This window comes from Sinohyriopsis cumingii, chromosome 8, assembly GCF_028554795.1.
Source record: "Sinohyriopsis cumingii isolate HCF-2022 chromosome 8, ASM2855479v2, whole genome shotgun sequence".
Taxonomy (NCBI): domain Eukaryota; kingdom Metazoa; phylum Mollusca; class Bivalvia; order Unionida; family Unionidae; genus Sinohyriopsis; species Sinohyriopsis cumingii.
Window position 1 is genome coordinate 99,250,133 of NC_142968.1, and position 23,538 is coordinate 99,273,670.

Consider the following 23,538-nt stretch of genomic DNA (forward strand, 5'->3'; position numbering starts at 1 on the left):
GGTTTTAGGCAACTTTGGAATGGTTTTGACCAGTTTAAACCGGTTTCATCCGGATCAATCAGGTTCAATCTGGTTGAAACCAGTTGACAACAGTTTATCTTGGTTCAAAACCGATTCGAACCGGTTAAATCCATGTAGATTTATTGGTTTTAGTTAACTTTGGACTAGTTTTGACGGGTTAGGACCGGTTTAAACCGGTTCCATCATATGAAACCTGTGCCATCTAGTTTAAACCAGTTTATTCCAGTTGATTCTGGTTCAAAACGGTTCAATCGAAGAAGATTTCATGGTTTTAGTTAATATTTTACTGGTTGTGACCGGTTAGAACGGTTTAAACCGGTTCCATCTGGTTGAATCCAGTTAATTCCTGTTCATCCTGGTTGAAAATTGGTTCAAACCGGTCTAATCAAAGTAGATTTAATTGTTTTACACGACTTTGGAATGGTTTTGACCGGTTAGAACCGGTTTGAACCGGTTTCATCCTTATCAATCCGGTACAATCTGGTTAAGACCAGTTGATTCCAGTTTATCTAGGTTCAAAACTGGTTCAAACCGGTGTAATCCTAGTAGATTATTGGATTTTAACAACTTTGGAATGGTTTTGACCGGTTAGAACCGGTTTAAACCGCTTCCATCCTAAAAAATCCGATTCAATCTGCTTGAAACCAGTTCATTCCATTTTATCCTGGTTCACAACCGGTTCAAACCGGTTTAATCCAAGTAGATGTCATGGTTTTAGTAACTTTGGACTGGTTTTGCATGGATAGGACCGCATTAAACCAGTTCCACACGAATCAAACTGGTTCCATCTGGTTCAATGCGGTTCATTCCAGGTTATCCTGGTTCAAAAGCGGTTCAAACCGGTTTAATTTATCTAGGTTTCATGGTTTAGTCAACTTTGGACTGGTTATGCCTGGCTATATCCGATTTAAACCGGTTACGTTCGATCAAACAGGTTCCATCTAGTTCAAACCAGTTTATTCCAGTTTATCCTGGTTCAAACTCGGTTCAAACCTGTTTAAACCAGTTAGCTTTAATGGTTTGAGACCACTTTAGACTACTTTTGAGCGGTGAAAACCAGTTTAAACCGGTTCCACAGGCATCAAACCGGTTCCATCTGGTTCAATGCAGTTCATTCTAGTTTATCCTGGTTCAAAACCGGTTGAAACCGGTTTAATCACAGTAGATTTAATGGTTTTAGAGAACTTTGGACTAGTTTTGACCGGTTAGAACCGGTTTAAACCGGTTCAATTCTTATCAATCCGGTTCCATCTGCTTGATACCAGTTCATTCCGTTTTACCCTTGTTCAAAACCGGTTCCAGCCGGTTTAATCAAAGTAGGTTTCATGGTTTTATTCAACTTTTTACTGGTTTTGACTTGTTAGAACCGGTTTTAACCGGTTCCATCCGGTTTAAACATTTCAAATCTGCTTCCAACCAGTTCATTCAAGTTCATCCTGGATCGAAATCGGTTTAAACCGGTTTAATCCAAGTAGATGTAATGGTTTTAGACAACTTTGGAATGGTTTTGACAGGTTTGAAGAAGTTTAAACTGGTTCCATCCATATAAAACAGGTTCCATCTGCTTGAAAGCAGTTCATTCCAGTTCATCCTGGTTTACAACCGATTAAAACCTGTTTTATACAAGTAGATGTCATGGTTTAATAAACTTTTCACTCGTTATGACGGGTCGGAACCGGCCTGAACCGGCTAAATCCGGTTCAAACTGGTTACATCTGGTTCTTACCAGTTCATTCAAGTATGTCCTGGTTCAAAACCGATTCAAACCGGTTTAATCCATGTATATTTAATGGTTTTAGACAACTTTGGAATGGGTTGGACCCGTTAGAACCGTTTTAAACCGGTTTCATCCTTATCAGTCCGGTTCCATCTAGTTCAAACCAGTTGATTCCAGTTTGTCTTGGTTCAAAACCGGTTCAAACCAGCTTAATCCATGTAGATTTCAATCTTTTAGTCACCTTTGGACTGGTTTTGACCGGTAAGAACCGGTTTAATCTAGTATATTTCATGGTTGTAGTCAATCATTTACTGGTTTTGACAGGTTACAACCGGCTTAAACCGGGTCCATCCGATTAAAAGTGGTTACATCTGGTTAAAACATGTCCATTCAAGTTCATCCTGATTCAAAACCGGTTCAAACAGGTTTAATCTAGGTAGATTTCATGGTCTAAGTCAACTTTTTACTGGTTTTGACCGCTTAGAACCGGTGTAAACCGGTTCTATCTGGTTCAAACTGGTTACATCTGGTTCAAACCAGTTCATTCAAGTTCATCCTGGTTCAAAACCGGATGAAACCGGTTTAATATAAGTAGATTTTATGGTTTTAGGTTCCATCCTCATCAGACTGCGTCCATCAGGCTCAAACCAGTTCATTCCAGTGTATCATGGTTCAAAACCGGTTGAAACCGGCTTAATCCAAGTAAATTTCATGATTTTGGTCCACTTTGTACTGGTTTTGAACGGTTTAAACCGGTTCCATCCGAATCAAACTGGTTCCAATTGGTTCAAACCAGTTCATTCCAGTTCATCCTGGTTAAAAACCGGTTCAAACCTGTTTAATCCAAGAAGATTTATTTCATGGTTTTGGTCCACTTTAGAGTGGTTTTGACCGTTCCATCCTCATCAGACTGCTTCCATCAGGCTCAAACCAGTTCATTTCAGTGTATCCTGGTTCAAAACCGGTTCCAACCGGTTTGTTCCAAGTTGATTTCATGATGTTAGTCCACTTTGTACTGGTTTTTACCTGTTAGAACCGGTTTGAACCGGTTACAACAGGATAAAACTGGTTCCCTCTTGTTCAAACCAGTTCATTCCACTTTATCCTGGCCCAAAATCGATTCCAACCGGTTTAATCCAAGTAGATTTTATGCTTTTAGTCCACTTTTGACTAGTTTTGAATGGATAGAACCGGTTAAAACCAGTTCCATCCAGATCAAACAGTTTCCATCTGGTTCAAACCAGTTCATTCCAGTTGATCCTGGTTCAAAACCGGTTCAAACCTGTTTAATTCAAGTAGATTTCTTGATTTTAGTCCACTTTGCACTGGTTTTGACGGCTAGAACCGGTTTAAACCGGTTTCATCCAAATCAAACTGGTTGCATCTGGTTTAAACAAGTTCATTCCAGTTTATCCTGGCTTAAAATCGATTCAAACCGGTTTAATTCAAGTAGATTTCATGGTTTTAGTCCACTTTGGACTGGTTTTGACCGGTTAGAACCGATTCAAACCGGTTCTATCCGAATGAAACTGTTTCCAACCGGATCAAACCTGTTTATTCTAGTTTATCTTGGTTCAAAACCGGTTCAAACCAGCTTAAACCAAGTATATTTCACCGTTTTAATCTACATTGTAACAGGTTTTGACCGGTTAGAACCGGTTCAAACCGGTTCTATCCAGATCATAACCGTACCATTTTGTTGAAATCAGTTCATTAGGGTTTGCCCTGGCTGAAAACCGGTTCGAACCGGTTTAATCCAAGTAGATTTCATTGCTTTAGTCCACTTTGGAATGTTTTTGACTGGTTAAAACTGGTTTAAACCGATTCCATCCGGATCTATACGGTTCCATCTTGTTCAAACCATTTCATTCCAGATTACCCTTGCTAACAACCGATTCAAAACGGTGGTTTAATCCAGGTAGATTTCATAGTTTTAGTCCACTTTGGACTGTTTTTGACCGGTTAGAACCGGTTTAAACAGGGTCCATCTGATCAAACCGGTTCCATCTTGTTCAAAACAGTTCATTCCTGATTACTCTTGCTAACAACCGGTTCAATCGATGTAGATTTGATCGTTTTAGTCCACTTTGGAATTGGTTTGACCGGTTAGAACCAGTTTAAACCGGTTCCATCCAATCAAACTGGTTCCATCTGGTTCAATCCAGTTCATTCCAGTTTAACCCGGGTCATAACCGGTTCAATCCCAGATTTCATGGTTTTAGCCCACTTTCTACTGGTTTTGACCGGTTAGAACCGGTTTAAACAGGTTCCATCCGGACCAAACTGGTTCCATCTTTTTAAAAAAAGTTAATTGCAGTTTGCCCTGGCTGAAAACCGGTTCGAACCGGTTTAATCCAAGTACATTTCATTGTTTTAATCCACTTTGGACAGGGTTTCACCGGCTAGAATCGGTTGAAACCGGTTCCATCGGGATCAAACTGGTTCCAACTTGTTCAAACCAGTTCATTGCAGTTTCCCTTGGCTGGAAACCACTTCAAACCGGTGTAATCTAAGTAGATTTCATGGTTTTAGTCCACTTTGAACTAGTTTTGACCGGTTAGAACCGGTTTAAACCGGTCCATCCGGATCAAACTGGTTCCATGTGGTTCTAACGAGTCCATTGCAGTTTATCCTAGTCAAAACCGCTTCAAACCTGTTTAATCCAAGTATACTTCATCGTTTTAGTCCACTTTGGACTCGTTTTGACCGGTTAGAAAAGGTTTAAACCGGTTCCATCCGGATCTATACGGTTCCATCTTGTTCAAATGAGTTCATTCCAGTTTGCACTGGCTGAAAACCTGTTCACATCGGTCTGATCCATCTGGATTTCATGGTTTTAGGCCACTTTGGACTGTTTCTACCGGTTAGAACCGATCCAAACTGATTCAATCCAAGAAGAATTCATAGTTTTAATAAAATGTGGACAGGTTTTGACCGGTTAGAACCGGTTTAAACCGGTTCCATTCGGATCAAACTGGTTCCAACTTGTTCGAACCAGTTCATTGCAGTTTGCCTTAACTTTATACTGGTTCAAACCGGTTTAATCTAAGTAGATTTCAAGGTTTTAGGTCACATTCAACTAGTTTTGACCGGTTAGATCCGGATTAAACCGGTTCCATCCGGATGAAACTGGTTCCATCTGGTTCAAACCAGTTCATTGCAGTTTGCCCAAGCTGAAAACAAGTACGTTCTAGCTTATCCTGGTCCTAAACCGGTTCACATTGGTTTAATCCAAGTAGATTTCATGGTTTTAGTCCAATTTGGATATGTTTTGACCGGTTAGAACCGGTGTAAACCTGTTCCATCCGGATCAAACTGATTCAATCTGGTTCAAACCAGTTCATTGCAGTTTGCCCTGGCTGAAAACTGGTCCAAACCGATATAATCCAAGAAGATTTCATTGTTTTAATCCAATTCGACAAGTTTTGACCCGTTAGAACCGGTTGAAACAAGGTTCCATCCGGATCAGACTGGTTCCAACTTGTTCAAAGCAGTTCATTGCAGTTTGACTTGGATGGAAACCGCTTCAAACTGCTTCAAACCGGTGTAATCTGAACAGATTTCATCGTTTTAGTTTAATTAGAACTGGTCTTGACTGGTCAGAACCGGTTTCAACCGGTTCCATCTGGATCAAACTGGTTCCATCTCGTTCCAACAAGTCCATTCCAGTTTATCCTGGTCCTTAACCGCTTGAAACCTGTTTAATCCAGGTAGATTTCTTGGTTTTAGTACACTTTTGCACTGGTTTAGACCGGTTAGAACCGGTTTGAATCGGTTCCATCCGGATCAAACTGGTTCCATCTGGTTCAAAATAGTTCATTTCAGTTGATCCTGGTAAAAAACCGGTTCAAACTTGTTTAATCCAAGTAGATTTCATGGTTTTAGTCCACTTTGGACTGGTTTTGACTGGTTACAACCGGTTCCATTCTTATCAAACTGGTTTCATCTGGTGCAAACAAGTACGTTCTAGTTTACCATGGTTTAAAACCGGCTCAAACCGGTTTAATCCAAGTTGATTTCATGGTTTAAGTCCACTTTGGACTGGTTTAGACCTGTTACAACCCGTTGAAACAGGTTCCATCCGGATCAGACTGGTTCCATCTGGTTCAAACCAGTCCATTCCAGTTTATCCTGGTCCAAAACCGGTTGAAACCGGTTTTGTTCAAATTTGATTTCATGGTTTAAGTCCAATTTGGCCTGGCTTTGTCGTGTCAGAACCGGGTTGAACCGGTTCCATCAAACTAGTTACGTCTTGTTCAAACCAGTTCATTGCAGTTTGCCCGGGTAGGGAACCGGTTAAAACCGGTTTAATCGATGTAGATTTTATATTTTTAATCCACTTCGAACTAGTTTTGACCGGTTAGAACAGGTTTAGACCGGTTCCATCCGGATCAAACTGGTTCCATCTGCTTCAAACCAGTTTAATCCAGTTTATCCTGGTCCAAAACCGCTTCACACCTGTCTATTCCAAGTAGATTTCATGCTTTTATTACGCATTAGACTGGTTTTGACAGGTTAGAACCGGTTTAAACCGGTACCATCCTTGTCAAAATTGTTCCATCTGGTTTAAACCAGTTCATTCCAGTTTATCTTGGATCAAAACCGTTTCAAACCTGTTTAATCCAAGTAGATTTCATGGTTTTAGCCCACCTTGGACTGGTTTAGACCGGTTAGAACCGGTTTATACCGGTTCCATCCGGATCAAACTCGTTCCACTTTTTCATACCATATGATTGCAGTTTGCCTTGGCTGGGAACCGGTTCAAACCTGTTTGATCTAAGCAGATTTCATGGTTTTAGTCCACTTTGAACTAGTTTTGACTGGTTCCATCAGGTTCAAACCAGTTCATTCCAGTTTATCCTGTTCCAAAACCGGTTCAAACGGTTTAATCCAAGTAGATTTCATCGTTTTAGTCCACCTTCGACTGGTTTTGACCGGTGATAACCGGTTTTAACCGGTTCCATCCGTTCAATCTGGTACCATCTGCTTCAAAATAGTTCAAACCGGTTTAATCCAAGTAGGTTTCATGGTTTAGTCCATTTTGGACTGGTTTTGACTGGGAAGAACCGGTTTAAACCGGTTCCATCGGGATCAAACTAGTTTCATCTGGTTTAAACCAATTCATTCCAGTTACCCTAGTCCTATACCGGTTCAAACCGGTTTAATCCAAGAAAAATTTCATGGTTTTAGTCCACTTTGGAATGGTTTAGACAGGTTAGAACCGGTTGAAAACGGTTCCATCCGATCAAGCTGGTTCCATTTTTTTTTCAGGCCAGTTCATTCTAGTTTATCCTGTTTCAAAACCGGTTCAAACCTGTATAATCGAAGTAGATTTCATGGTTTTTATCCACTTTGCAATGGTTTTTATCGGTTACAACAGTTTTCAACCGGTACCATCCGGATCAAACTGGTTCCAACTTGTTCACACCAGTTCATTGCAGTTTGCCTTGGGTGGAAAACGATTCAAACCGGTTTAATGGAAGTAGATTTTATGGTTTTAGTCCACCTTGAACTAGTTTTGACCGGTTAGAACCGGTTGAAACTAGTTCCATCCGGATCAAACTGGTTCCCTCTGTTTCAGTCGAGTTCATTCCAGTTTATCCTCGTCGAAAAACCCGTTTTAACCGGTTTAAGAAAAGTATATTTCATGGTTTTAGTCCACCTTGGACTGGTTTTCACCCGTAAGAACCGGTTTAAACCGGTTCCATCCGGATCAAACCATCTGGTTCAAACAAGTTCATTCCAATTGAACCTATTCCAAAACCAGTTCAAACCTGTTTAATCGAAGTTGATTTCATGGTTTTAGACCACTTTGAAATAGTTTTGACCGGTCAAACCGGTTCCATTCCATCAAACTGGTTCCGTCTGCTTCAAACCAGTTCATTCCAGTTTGTCCTGGTCTAAAACCGGTTCAAACCGGTTTAATCCAAGGATATTTCATGGTTTTAGTCCACCTTGGACTGATTTTGACCGGCTAGAGCTGGTTCAAACCTGTTCCATCCATATCAAACTGGTTTCATCTGGTTCAAACAAGTTCATTCTAATTTAGCCCGGTCCAGAACCGGTTCAAACCGGTTTAATCCAAGTAGATTTCATGGTTTTAGTCCACTTTGTACTGGTTTTCACCGGTTAAAACCGGTTTAAACCGGTTCCATCCGGATCAAACTGGTACCATCTGGTTCAGAATAGGTCATTTCAGTATATCCTATTCTAAAACCAGTTCAAACTGGTTTGATCCAAGTAGATTTTATGGTTTTAGTCCACTTTGGACTGGTTTTGACCGAATAGAAACAGTTTAAACCGGTTCCATCCGGATCAAACTGGTGCCATCTGATTCATTCTAATTCATTCCAGTTCATTCATTCCAAAACCTGTTCAAAGCGGTTTAATCCAAGTAGATTTCATGGTTTTAGTCGACTTTGGAATGGACTAAACCGGTTACAACCGCTTTGAACCTTTTCCATCCGGATCAAACTGGTTCCATCTGGTTCAAAACAGTTCATTCTAGTTTATCCTGGTCCAAAACCGGTTTAAATTGGTTTGATCTAAGTAGATCTCATGGTTTTATTCCACTTTGATATGGATTAAACCGGTTACAACCGGTTAAAACCGGATGGTTTTGACCAGATAGAAGCGTTGTTCTATCTGGTTCAAACCAGGTCATTCCAGTTTATCCTAGTCCTAAACCGGTTCAAACCGGTTTGATGCAAGTAGATTTCATGGATCTAGTGCACTTTGGACTGGTTGTGACCGTTTAGATCCGATTTGAACCGGTTCCATCAGGACAAACTGGTTCCATCTCGTTCAAAAAGCAGTTCATTCCAGTTTATCTTGGTTCAAAACTGGTTAAAACCTATTTAATCCAAGTAGTTTTTCATGGTTTTAAACTGGATCAAACTGGTTCCATCTGGATCAAACCAATTCATTCTAGTTTACCCTGGTCCAAAACCGGTTCAAACCGGTTTAATCCAAGTAGATTTCATGGTTTAAGTCTACTTTGGACTGGTTTAGACAGGTTATAACCGGTTTAAACCGTTTCCATCCGGATCAAACTTCTTCCATCCGGTTCAAACCAGTTCATTCCAGGTTATCCTCGTCCCAAACCGTTTCAAACCGGTTTAATCCAAGAACATTTCATGGTTTTAATCCACTTTGGACTGGTTTGCACCGGTTACAACCGGTTTAAACCTGATCCAATCGGATCAAACTGGTATCATCTGGTTCAAAAAAGCTCCTTTCAGTATATCCTGTTAAAAAACCGGTTCAAACAGGTTTAATCCAAGTAGATTTCATGGTTTTAGTCCAGCTTAGACTGGTTTTCACCGGTTATAACCGGTTCAATCCGGTTCCATTCGGATCAAACTGGTTCCATCTGCTTCAATCCAGTTCATTCCAGTTTATCCAGGTCCAAAACCTGTTGAAACCGGACTAATGCAACTAGATTTCATGGTTTTAGTCCACTTTGGTCTGGTTTAGACCGGTTACAACCGGTTTAAACGGGTTCCATCCGGATCAAACTGGTTCCATCTGGTTCAGGCCAGTTCATTCCAATTTGTCCTAGTCCAGAACCGGTTCAAACCGGTTTAGTCCAAGTCTATTTCACGGTTTTAGTCCATTTTGGAATAGTTTTGACCGGTTAGAAAAGGTTTGAAACTGTTCCATCCGGATCAAACTGGTTCCATAGGGGTCAAACCAGTTCATTCCAGTTTTACCACGCTGAAAACCGGTTCAAACCGGTTTAATCCAAGTAGATTCCATGGTTTTAGTCCACTTCGAACTTCTTTTGACCGCTTAGGACCGGTTTGAACCGGTTGCATCCGCATCTAACTGGTTACATCTGGTTCGATCCCGTTCATTAAAGTTCATTCTGGGCGAGAACTGGTTCAAACCGGTTTAATCTAACTAGATTTCATGATTTTAGTCCACTTTAGACTGTTTCAGACCGGTTAGAACGGTATAAACCTGTTCCATCCGGGTCATACTGGTACCATCTGGTCCAAAGAGTTCATTTCATTTTATCCTGGTCCAAAACCCGGTTCAAACTGGTTTAATCCAAGTAGATTTTATGGTTTCAGTCCACTTTGTACTGGTTTTGACCGGTTATAACCGGTTTAAACCTGTTCCATGCGGATCAAACTGGTCCCATCTGGTTCACAATAGCTCATTTCAGTATATCCTGTTAAAAAACCGGTTCAAACCGGTTTAATCCAAGTAGATGTAATTCATTTAGTCCACTTTTGACCCTTTTCGACCGTTTCCATCCGCATGACCGCAAGTCATTCCAGTTTATCCTGGTTCACAACCGGTTCAAACTAGTTTTATCTAAGTAGGTTTAATGGTTTTAGTCCACTTTGTACTGGTTTTGACCGGTTAGAACCTGTTTGAACCGGTTCCATCCGTTAGAAACCGGTTCCATCTAGTACAGACTAGGTAATTCCAGTTTATCCTGGTTCAAAACCGGTTCAACCCGGTTTAATCCAAGTAGATTTAATGGTTTTAGTCCACTTTTGATTGGTTTTGACCGGTGAAACCGATTCCATCTCGTTGAGACCAGTCAATTCCAGTTTATCATGGTTCAAAACCAGTTCAAATCGGTTTGATCCAAGTATATTTAATTCTTTTAGTCCACTTTTGACCCGTTTCGACCGGTTCCATCCGGATCAAACCGGTTTCATCTGCATGAACGCAATTTATTCCAGTTAATCCTGGTTCAAAACCGGTTCAAACCGGTTTTATCCAAGTAGATTTACTGGTTTTACTCCATTTTGGACTGGTTCAAACCGGTTTAATCCAAGTAGATTTCAGGGTTTTAGTCAGATTTCGGACTGGTTTTAACTGGTTAGAACCGGTTTAAACCAGTTCCATTCGATCAAACCGGTCCCATCTAGTTCAAACCAGTTCATTCGTTTATCCTGGTTCAAAACTGGTTCAAACGGTTTTAATCCAAGTAGATTTCATGATGCAAATCAGTTCAGGAATGCATGCGGCGTTATTTGTAAATACTACGTCAGCTAACGTATTAATCTATTCTCAGATGTAATAATATTATGAATAACATCTTTGATGAGTTAATTTATTTCAATGTATAGCTTAAAGGAATTACAACAAATGTTGAAAGAAGGCTACTTAAAACAAAACAAATTAAAAATGCAGTGTTTTTATTATTCTTTTAATGGTTACGTTTGGAAACCAATCTCGATATTAAGTGCTAGCTTTAGAACTTTCTAGTACATTAAATAAAAAAGGAAATCCAGCAAAGTAATCATACTCAAGAAACCTAATTATTTTAAAATGTGAATAACTATGTAACATAGATGAAACTTGGAAATAACGTGAAGGTGACTTGAAATTGACGTTGATGCCTTGAAAATAACTTCAATAGGCATTTAGGAATGCTTTAATTTACTTAGTTCAAAGTAAAACTGAAGATTTTGTTCTAGGGTTTAACGCCATTTTTCAGCACAAGATAGGCTATACATGGCGGCCAGTATAACTGGTGGAGGAATTACCCTGGAAAACCCAGGGAAGAACCACCGACCCACGAGAAGCTATTGACAGGCTTTCCCACGTACCCACGCTAGCCGAGCCTGAGACTCGAACCAACGCTGACAGAGGTGAGATAGCAGCGATCCGGATCGGGGAGCGCTGTAGACCACTCGGCCACTCGGGGCCTCTTAGAACTGAAGAAAACTGCAATGCTACTAAACTACACTAGAAAGCAACTTTACAAGAGGTAATAATACGGGTAGAGTTGAGATTTTTAAAGAACTCGAAAACGTATGTAAGAATTAATAGAAAAAATATGGAAGAAAAATTTATAAATATAAAGGCTATTGTGGGACGTCAGTACTACACTTCTCTTAGGACGTCAGTCTGATTCTTGGAATTAATTTGGAGAATACAACATGTATTACCTGATAGATGGCGTTATTGTAGCTGAAGTTATATATTCATAAAAATACACGAAAAAATATTCATTGACGGTGACTACAATGGTATCTTCCAAAGAGTCAAATACAATGAATCAATTTATGTAATTTCTGTAGCTTGATATTATAATAATCATTAAATTTGATATTAAATTTGATGCACTTTGTATGAATAAATGGCAAGCGAAATGAACAACGTAATTAACTTTATTCGCCATATAACATTAAACTAAGCTATTGAAGTTATTTATATTTTTTTTTTATATTTTTGAAGAGGAGGTTTCATTTTATACATTCCACAACGACCATGAGTATGGAAGAGGTATTATTCTAATTTATGTGAGTCCGTTTACAACTTACTACCTAACAGCACAAAAGATAATAACACTCAAGATGTTTTCAACGGCGATATTTTATATAATAATGTTTGAAATATGATAGGACTCTAGCCTCTACTATAACTAAGTTGAATAAAGTTGAAAAAATTATTAGTAAAGAAATAAATGATTTGAAATAAATCACGATGAATCTAATATCATCATCATCTTTATTTCCTTCCATGGAAGATTACATGATATAAGAATAAATCATCTGAATACAATCAATAAATATAAAAAAAAAAAAAAAAAAAAAAAAAAAAAGAAAAAAAAAATATTCTATATTGGAATACAAATTCTTACACAATATCAATCAACAAAGTGTTCGTCAACTCATAAGTTGCAAGTTTCAGTACCTTATTTACAGAAGATAGCTGCACACTGCATGACAAAGTATGCTGCATACAGGACGAATAGCTTGGAGTTTTCTTTGTCGATTACTCCTGATGGTAACCTTTTACCTAAAAGATATTGTAGTTGCAGCTCATCTTCTGCATTAAATAACGTAATGTGCAGGCTCAGGGGAAATTTATCAGTAAGGAAATCCCAGAAAGAATTTCGAAAGTTCGACATATAAGGACAACTAACACAACAATGAAGTATCAAGTCTGTATAAACATTCCCACATCTAATACACATATCAAGCTGTGTTTGTGGAACAGCAGCCCATAGTTTAGCTACATATGTAAATACCTTAGTGTGTTGTCTAGTTTTAGCCGACTGCCACACTGAGGCAGGTCGTAAGTATTCGTGTATCGAAGAGAATCTATCAAAATCTGCTTGATTAGACATACGAACTCTCCAGAGGCTATTTTCAAGACCAACAATTTTTGACCTTACAATTTCTTTCCAATTATGTTTATCTGGAATTTCAGAATGATGTAAATAATCAGTTAGATACCCGAGCAAGTCAAACTTCTTTGAGGTATAATATAAATTTGAAATTAACCCGCAGCTTGACATGCATCCGCTCAGAATGAAGTGAAATAACGCAACGTTAAACACACGTTTAGTATGTACATTGTTAGGCATCAAACACAATCTGTGTAAAAACATCAATTTTCTTCTATCAATTTCGGACTGCGCTGATGTCCATCCTAGCATTCCCAGGGCAATGTCTGATCTTGTATGTATTGGAAAACCTTGTAAATGTTTGGCAAAATACCTCAGAGTTTTATCCAATAAAGCGAGGTCACTTTTTGAAATGTTACACCATAATTCACTTCCATAAAACATTGAAGGGAAAATTACCTTTTTAATTACATTTGCAGCAACCAAAGGATTTAAACCATTCGGTTTAATGCCAATACCAAACAGACCGTGAAAAGATTTTTTCCCTTTCTTGCATGCATCGAGTATTGCGTCATGCGACGTCAGCTTTGAGTTAATCCGGTGACCCAGGTGTGTTGCCGAATCGGTGACCGGCAAACATGACGGGCCAAGATACCATTTCATATTGATAAAATTCTTGTATTGGGGTCCGAAAATGATAATGTATGACTTTGTATTAATTCTATTTCATTGCATGATATAATGTAACATTGTATGTTGGACTTGACCTTGTCTAGAATTGAGTTAATTTCTGCTTGACTCAACTTAACCTTTTCCTTTATGCATTGTAAACAACTAACACATAACTAACTTAATCTCTATTCGTATTCGTACTATAACTAAGTTGAATAAAGTTGAAAAAATTATTAGTAAAGAAATAAATGATTTGAAATAAATCACGATGAATCTAATATGAAATATAGTTAATACATCAAATTGTTAAAAGTATACGGAGTCAGGACTTCCTCTTAAAAAGTAAGATGACTCCTTTGCTAAGACTCCAGATTCTTAATTGGCAAAGCCAAGTTACATTTCGGTGGGAGGGCGGTCTAAGAAATAAACATTTTCTTCAAATCCAATTGATAACAGATATTGCAGATTATACATTTCGGTACAGAGAATAGATTTCATAGCTGGATGTTACAATATTTCAAATGATTACGATATATAATACTATTAAAATTTAACAGACACAAAAGCAATCAAGATCATATCAAATCAAGATGATTTCTTTAATGTTGCTATTTTCATATTAAAAATCAAAGATATGAATGTTAATGTTGACAATGACGAACGCACAAATATTGAATGCCGTAAATATACCTGATAAGTCTGAAAAATAATTACCACCAAAACCTACAACTCTAAATGTCGGGGAATTAACAGTCTACAAATAAATCTACTTAATCGGATACAAATTTATGCTTTCTTAAACCTGGAAAGCTTATATATTTTCATTGATAGCATGCAATACATATAATTACTGAAAAGTTTCAAGCTCTTAACTATTAGAGTGCATACATATTAAATGTATTTCACGATGTTTTTATACATCATACGATATTAAGAGCCCATAGAAGCAACCAAAGAGACACAATAAACATAGTTAATATTAGCATCGAAGATAAAGACTCTAAATTACTCAATATTAATAGTATTACGAGTCTATGCTCTTAAAATAAGTAACAGAAAAGAGCGAAAGACAACAAGCGTTGTAAAATGTGACAAATGTATTAATTTCCTAGAATACAAGGTGTTAATAAGAAAAAAGAACTTAAGTTTTTGCGATTTTAATTCCAAATTATTCCAAGAATTACAGAGAAAATGAGAAAAAAGAACCTAAGTTATTGCGATTTAAATTCCAAAATAATCCAAGAATTACAGACAAGTCCTAATTATTTAAAGTTCTGAATAAAATTCAAAAAGTACAGATAGGTTTTTAAAAAATGACAGAGATGATGTGTTATAGCTCCTAGTGTGTTGATGTGCCAACAGTCTTTTGTTGAATCATATAAATATAAGTCCAGGTTTGAATAAACTATAAAACAGAGTGAATGTCTCTACGAATTTTATCAGAGCACTTTTGTATTCCCAGAGAAAATAATCACTTGAATTCAATAATTTGAAGAAATAAAATTGATCCCAAATGCATACAACATAATACAGTTTGAAAGTGCTAGATGTTAAAGCACGAATGATAAAATCCTCTCAGTTACAATATATATAGTTCTCTACTTGACCTCAGGTGACAATTATCATCTTCTAAAACAAAAAATTGCATAATGGAAAATAACCTTCTAGAACTATAATGATGTTTACAAAATCAAAACCATAACCTGGATTACACTCAGGACATTCCAAAACATAGACCCAAATAAACATATTTCCTTCTTCTATGAATAATATTACTGAATTTAAACACATACGAATAGAGATTAAGTTAGTTATGTGTTAGTTGTTTACAATGCATAAAGGAAAAGGTTAAGTTGAGTCAAGCAGAAATTAACTCAATTCTAGACAAGGTCAAGTCCAACATACAATGTTACATTATATCATGCAATGAAATAGAATTAAAAAAAACACAAAAACAAAGCAAATTAAATATTTATAACAATAGTATGCCAATTATATAGCTTTACAATATACCAAGCAAATTATCCTGCTCGATTCATCATTTAGTTTATAAAATACTTAATGATAAAGTATCTTTCTGACGTCCTATTGATTTTAGTCGTTAAATCATACAAAAAGATGAAACAGATGAAGCACTAAGTCGATCACTAAAAAATGCCTTAAATCAAAACAACAACACTATTTCAAATTTACCACTAATCGAGTAGTCATCTTACAATTGAGACGGTAGTAGTAGTAGTAGAAGTAGTAGTAGTAAATACTCAGAGAAAATGATAAAGTAAAGGAACTAGATATTTTAACTAATTAATTAAACATGAATAACAACCGTATTACAAATTAAATATTAGTCTTTCGTTATAAACAGCACTGTGATATAAAAAGGCAATAAACCATTTTTACCTGTTTCAAAAACTTACACATTAAAGTTTCATACGAGTTTTGAGTTTTATGTTGGATTTCTGACAATACAATCTTGCTTCTCCAGATTTATAGGTAAAAAAGTTGTGGTAAAATAAACAAACACGTGTTATTTAGAAGGATTCTAATGATATTTTTTGTTAGAAGTATTGGACATCCATTTCGTGATCTTTAAGATCAAAGTTTAAAATTTTGGGACATTATAAATATGTACTATCATTAAATGGCAAGTGTAGCAGTAATAATATGGGAACAGGATTAATAATGTATAATGGCTGGAAAAATAAAGTTAAAATCAGGCACAGCTTATGCACAACACAATAGCACATAAAATATTATGTTTATTGTATTCTGAAAGAAATTAGAATTCCGATAGAATTATAGATACGGAAGCATGATTAACCTTTCCATCCTTACACACTTTCTTATGACCTGATATTGACGATTATATTGAAAAAAGCATCGGAAATGACATGAGGTGGGAACCACGATTATGAGAATATTTGTCTATAGTATGATACGATTGCTTTAGATTCTTTTGCAAGATATGTATTATATAAACACATAAATGAAATTGCTATCTTTCATGATTATATCACACAAGAAAATATCATTGATATGTTAATCCAACATTAACAATGTAATACTTGATTCACTAAGAATAAAACTTAAAGATGTCAGCAAAAGAGACAAAGAAACTGATCCTGAAAATATTCCAATCAAGCAATATTAAAAAATTATTAATGTGGAAGGATTACCGAACATGTTTTATTCACAAGTAAATGTGGACCAGTATTTTAAAGATCTTGCGCAGTTTTCTGCGATGAACAACAAATTAGTAATATTAGGAGAAACCATTATATACTGATCACCATTATTTAAAGAAGGACTTAAGAATCATGCACGATAATACATTGCTTTGAACAGGACATGGATTAGTAAACGTTTAGCAAAGAATACGCCCACAGGTAAATAAAAAAGGGAACATATATGGCGATAACATAATTTGGTGGTCCAAACGGAAATGCAAATCATTATGTTCAAAGAGTTGTGAAAAAAGTATAACAAACGATTGCATGACTTTTAGTTCCTCTTCCAAAAACATTTCAACAAGGATAAAGAGACGAGTCATAAAAATTTGAGGCAATATTATATATTTAATAAGGACAGAGGATCAACTCGTTCCATGCTTTCTCCATCCCTGTAATTCTGATCATGCGAGTTTGAATTATTCTAATGAAAATACTGTCTAACAAGTTGTATACAAGCAGCTCCGGAAAATGACAAAGCGATCCCTAGTAGGTTATTTAATATCGTTTTATCTCTAACATAATGTACTGGTAATGACCATTAAAACAAGGCCTAAGAGGATATTTGATAACTATTACCAGAACTGGCCTCTAAAGCAAGTTTCAACATAGTATGAGTAGCTAATGCATGGATAAATCATATTTTGTCAGTACAATTATATAAAATACTGTACAAGACATTCCTATGGATATCTCCTCTTGTGCATGTAGTTTATTCCTATAAAAAATTGGTATTCTTAGGTTACGTGTTTAGGTTCAAATAAACAGTAACACAAGAAAGAGTGAAAACAACAAGCTTTGAAAAATATAATAATTTATTTTCCTGGAAAATTTTTGTAAAAATGAAAAATATGAACTTACGGTTTTAAGAATCAAGTCCAGCAATAATCTAAGAATAATCCACGAATAAAATGGTTGATGTCCTAATAACAAAATGTTCTAATGACCTAAAGTTCGAGTCCCGACGAAGAATCCAACCATTAAGACGATGACGTATCATGCAATATGGGGTGTTGAAGTATACAGTTCCTTGGAGAAACAAGCAATCTCACTCCGGTTTTGGAAGTCTGAATACATTTTTTATAAAAGCTGTCCTTGTTCAACAATTTCACATGAGCAGACGTATTTTCCAGGAAAAAGAATTAATCTTTTTTATAATCCAAGTAATTTTGAAAATAATTCCAAGCAGCACAACATACAACATCCAGTGTAAGGGCCCAATTAACACACTGAGAATATCTCTCCAAAACAAAGGTTATATCGCATTCTAAAACGCAAAAGGGGTCACGTGATCATGTTCGAGAACCTCGTCGAAATTATGTACTTGTTAAAGATCACGTACACCTAGTGTGTCCCTGACTAAAATCAATCAGTTTACTCTAAGAAATAAAATTTAAAGAAATGGTTTACATCTTAAACACGTAGTCCCATCATGACCTCGAAAACAACCAATAAAAATAGAACTTATTTACGTTATTGCTACTAATTTTGAATGAAGGTCAGGATCGAGATCAACACCATCACAATAGCATGTAATGGAAAAAAATTAAAACTGACAAACACACAATTAAATTTATATATATATATATATATATATATATATATATATATATATATATATATATATATATATATATATATATATATATATATATATATATTAATAATGAGGACTTTGTATAGCGCCTAATCTTTAGAAGCTCTAAGCGCTTTACAACATTAGACAACACCTGTAAGATAAAAAAAAACATATAATGATATGATTACAAAGCAGCAGGGAAGTTCTACAGACCAGACGTTCCAGACAAAATAAACCTTCCTGCGCGAACTTTCTCCGTAGAAGCCTCAGATTTCACTTTTGCGGCCTCCTACGAAAACTAGTTTGCGTAAAATCGCCACCGAGTGCAATTTTTTTGTGCAAAATCAATGATTCTGGGCAAGGAAAAAATGAAGATTTTCTGGGGGGTGGGGGTGGGATATTTATTTGTGTTAGTGTGATTTTGCATCGGAGGGCTACTTTGGCCAATTTTACGTCACATTAAAATAATATACTTGAAAATAATATGAGTCGGAAAACTAGCACTGTTGGAGAGCCTCATTCTGCTAGATTAGCGCGAGAGCAATTAGCTGCAGTAAAGAAACTTATCCCGGCAAAACAATTATATAAGAGAAATGTCCGAGCACATGAAGACACAGAATTTGGAATTGCTGAGGTATCGTCGAAATGGCTAAAACCAGTTACCGAAACAACCGAGCGAGTTGTATTTGGTGATATGAAAGACCAGGAGATCAGGAAAAAGGGAGTTTATCCCATGTTGAAAGGTATCGAGGAACAATCACGAACATTACCGGATCGATTAGCAATACTAGCACAACAACGCAAGCAACAACCTGCAATTGCTTATAAAATAAGTAAAGGAAAACCTGGAGTAGGAAAACCCGGAGTAGGAAAACCCGGAGCAGGAGGGAGGAAGTTTAATATCGAGAATTTAAGAGAAAATTTCACCGATGATGGATGGGAAATGATATCACGACCGCTATCCACGCTGTATAACATAGATCAATTTGGTCAATTTGCGGAAGATTATTTTGATGTTCGAGGAAGATATCTGACTGATGAAGGAAAAGAAAGATACAAAAACCGTAAAATTTGGTATAGTATGTTATATAAAGTTTACACGGGAAAACCACAGGCGAGCGAAAGGGATCCATATTACAGAAGATTTTTAACAGCCGCAAAGGAAACATATAACTATAATGTGCAACAAGCGGAAGAAGAAAAGCAACGAGTAAAGGAAGAAAAGCAACAAGCGAAAGAAAGAAGACAACAGGAGAAGGAAGAAAAAGCTAAAACACGGAAAGGAAAAGCAAGACCAAAAGAAGATATTCAACCACAGGAAGAAGTTTTTCAACCACAGGAATTAGGAGCCAGACCAAAAGAAATAATTCCACCTCAGAAAAAGGAGAGAAAATCAAAAAAGAAACAAGATAAGAGCGACCAGGAATCAATAATTCAACCAAGTGACTATAAACCACCTGTGATGGGGGCGGAGGAAAAATGTACGACTTCCTCATTATCAATTAATCCTAATTTACCCGCTGATATTTATTTGAATAAAGATAGCATGAAAATAATCAATAATGATACTGCAAGATTAATAGTCGCTTCGGATGATTCTCAGGAAAGGAGACAATTATTTTTGCAAGAACAATTTGTTAATACAGTCAGTGAGAGGGAATGGCCGGCGATAATTTATTTTGGTAGTTTGGGAAAACCGATAAATTATTACGATAATGAATATTTAAAATTTTTAGGGAATGTTGATGAATACAAAAAATCAAAGGCGGCAGAAAGCCCACCACCTAAGAAGGAGGGTTTCACATTCCACCCCTCTTTATCATTGCGCCACCCGACGAACTGGAAAGGTCCCGTACTTTCACCTGAGCCAAGATGGGGTATCGTGAAAGGCGAGGCTTGGCCACTTGGATCCCCCTCCTCACCACTAGAAATATATTCACCACCGACATCGTCATCGACACCGCCATCGTCATCGCCATCGCCACCTCCACAAGAACCAAAGACAGGAAGCGGATATACCATTTGTCCTGACAGTGTTGTCAACGATGTGTCTCGCCTTGAAGTATTAATCGGAGGAAAACGAGCCGGAAATAACTCCCGTGAAATAATCAACGAGGCCTCAGATATTTGTCAGCGATTATTCCGCGGTGGCGTCATCAACTCTCATATTTATAAGGAGTTCGTTGATGAACTCATCGATTAAAACAACACAATTGAAATAACATGATTGTTCACAAGCATCAGCGCAGACCTAAACAGGTCCGCATAGTAAACTCTCGATTGCCTGTATATAAATATATTCACGGCAATGGATTCGGCGATATCATTGGAAGTCTCGTTACGCGAGTAATACCTAAAATCGGACCCACGATCAAGCAATTCGCATCAAAAGCAATAGGAAAAATCGGTGAGACTGTCATTTCTGGTATTGGCAATTTGGCCAGCAAAGGCTTCAATGCTGTCAAAAGTAAAATATTAAATTTAACGCGTAAAAAACAACCCGTCAAATTACCTAGCACCAGTGAAATGCCACCCGAGATCAGCAAAGCCATAAACGACGCAGCAAATAAAAAAATAAATGATCTCGCAAAGGAAGTTGCTAACGCAAATCTAGCAAATGAAGTTGCAAATACAAGCTTCATTTCAGGCAGTGGTCTTCGTTTTAGATGATATTCTTAATAATAAATGTTCGCACAAGTGTCAAACGAAGTGTTCGACATGGACGAGCCCGTAGGCAGGGACACATCCGTGCGAGATTTCCAGTATTTTTCGTATATTGCAGTTGAACCAAATACACCTAATCGCTTGGAAATTCAAGTTCACGATACAACAAGATATTTTCTTCCATCTGAGGCATATATCGAAGTTATTGGGGAAGTTGTTAAAATGGATGGTACCAATTATGGGGCAGATTTTAGAGTCGGATTTGTTAACAACGGTATTATGGCATTATTCAAGAGCGCCACTTACATGATTGACGGAAGAGAGATTGAGTCAATTACCAATGATATTGACTTAGCAACAACGATAATAGGTCTAGCTAGATACTCGGATGATTTTACTAGATCAGCTGGCCCTAGTATGATGTTTGCCAAGGATAATACTAATCGTCCGGAAAGTAGACCGTTTCTTATCAGACAACCCAACAATCGCGCCAATCCTGCTGTTCCTAATAATGATGTCGAAGATATGATCATTAAATCTTATCCTGATTATAATCTCGGATTTACCACGCGAAAGTCTATGCTAGCACCAGGTAACAGAAGATTCTCTTGTGCTATCCCATTATCTCATATATTCGGATTTTGCAGACATTTCAGGAAAATTATCTACGGAGCAAAACACACCGTTACGTTTGTCAGAAAGGAAAATAGCAACGATGCTATCTGGCGAGAAGGTGCCGTCGATTACGATACCGGCGTGATAGGTCCCAATGATGCCGCGAATAATAACGGCATAGTAAGATTACTAAAATTTACCTTGTGGATGCCAGCGATAACTCCATCAATAATCGAGGAAGAAAAATTATTATCATTCATGAACCAAGGCGGTAAATCTGTCATGTCATGGCTGACAACAACAACAGATTCCACAACTACCAATATTAATGGTGATTTTACCTGGCGTATTGCATCGCAGCAAGGTACCTCTGCACCTAGGCATATCTTTATCGCGTTTTTGCGTACCAATAGATATCATCAATTATACAGTCATATGATATTTGATCACATTGGAGCGACAAATGTGTCGTTGAGAGTAAATGGCCAACAAGAACCATCCGAGGAAATATCAATTGATTTTGAAAATCATTCGACGGCTCGTGCGTATCATCGCTTGCTAAGTTTCATGGGTCGCGATCAAAATATCGATACAGGATTGCAAATATCGCAGCTAGATTTTAATAAATTTTATCCTATCTATTACTTTTCCCTGGAGCATCTTGATCTGGTAAAGCAATCTGTCGTTGATATCCATTTCAAAGCCAGAATTAACACAGGTGGACTTAATCACAAAGCGATCGCGGTAATTCTCAGCGATAGAACAATGATCTTGGAAGGCATCAGTGGCAGAATGAGAATCATCGACGCACCTGTTGAGAAAATGTGACTTTAAAATCGAAGATTTTAAGATTTTCTAAATTTAGATTAAACGATTATTAATATGCCATACGAACACGTCAGCGTAACTCTGACCCCGGGTCAGATGAAAAAGCTCCAAACAGCGATATCAAAGCGATGCGGTTTGAAATTAACCTTGAAAAACGATCAAATTCAGGGCGGTCCTAACAAACTGTCGCTAACTAAGAATCAACGTGAACGTTTCACCAAAGCCAAATCAGCAAATTCTGGCGTTCATGTGAATCTTAGTATAGGTGCCATCAGAGACATGGTCAAAACGGGCGGAATTTTCCCTTTCCTAGCTGCTATTCCTGGATTATTATCCGGGGCTCTTCCGGCAATTGCAAAAGCGATAGGATTAGGTGCGGCCGGAGCTGTAGGCGACAAACTAGTACACAAAGTAATGGGAGGGCGATATGGTAAAAAAAAGGGAAGCGGCCTTTATCTAAGACGCCCCCCGTACGGATCCGGCCTAAGATTAGCACGGCCTATTCAAATTTAGATTTATTCAACGAAGCAAAAAATAAAAAAATAAAATTTTTCAGAGGCGTATTTATGCGGGATCAACTACCAGAAAAACCAAATTCCACCGAGACAGGAATAATAAATCTCGATTCAAATACCGGTCCTGGCACACACTGGGTCGCCTACGCGATTAATCCTCGCGAAGTCGTTTATTTCGACTCATACGGATTAGCGCCACCAAAGGAATTTATCAGTTACGTATCAAAGTTAAATATTCCAGTTTGGTATTCGACACTTCCGACGCAGACATTAACGGATCCACCGATATGCGGTCCTGAATCAATTAATGTCCTTGATGCAATTTCAAAATCATCCGACCCGTAACATAGAATCGTATTTGAATATGCCATAGATAAATATCATGGTTGATATTTACGGTAGATTTATCTACAGGAAGAAGGAAGCAGAAGTAGCTGACGTCGATCTATCAAAATTCGCCACAAGGGATGATATTAATAATCTTCTATCGCTGTCAGAAGTGGATCCTGGCGAAGTTGCTGTTTTTCAGAGCCGCGAAGGAAGATTACAAACAAGCAACGTGAAAATAACTGATATAATCAAGCGAGACGAATATAACGATC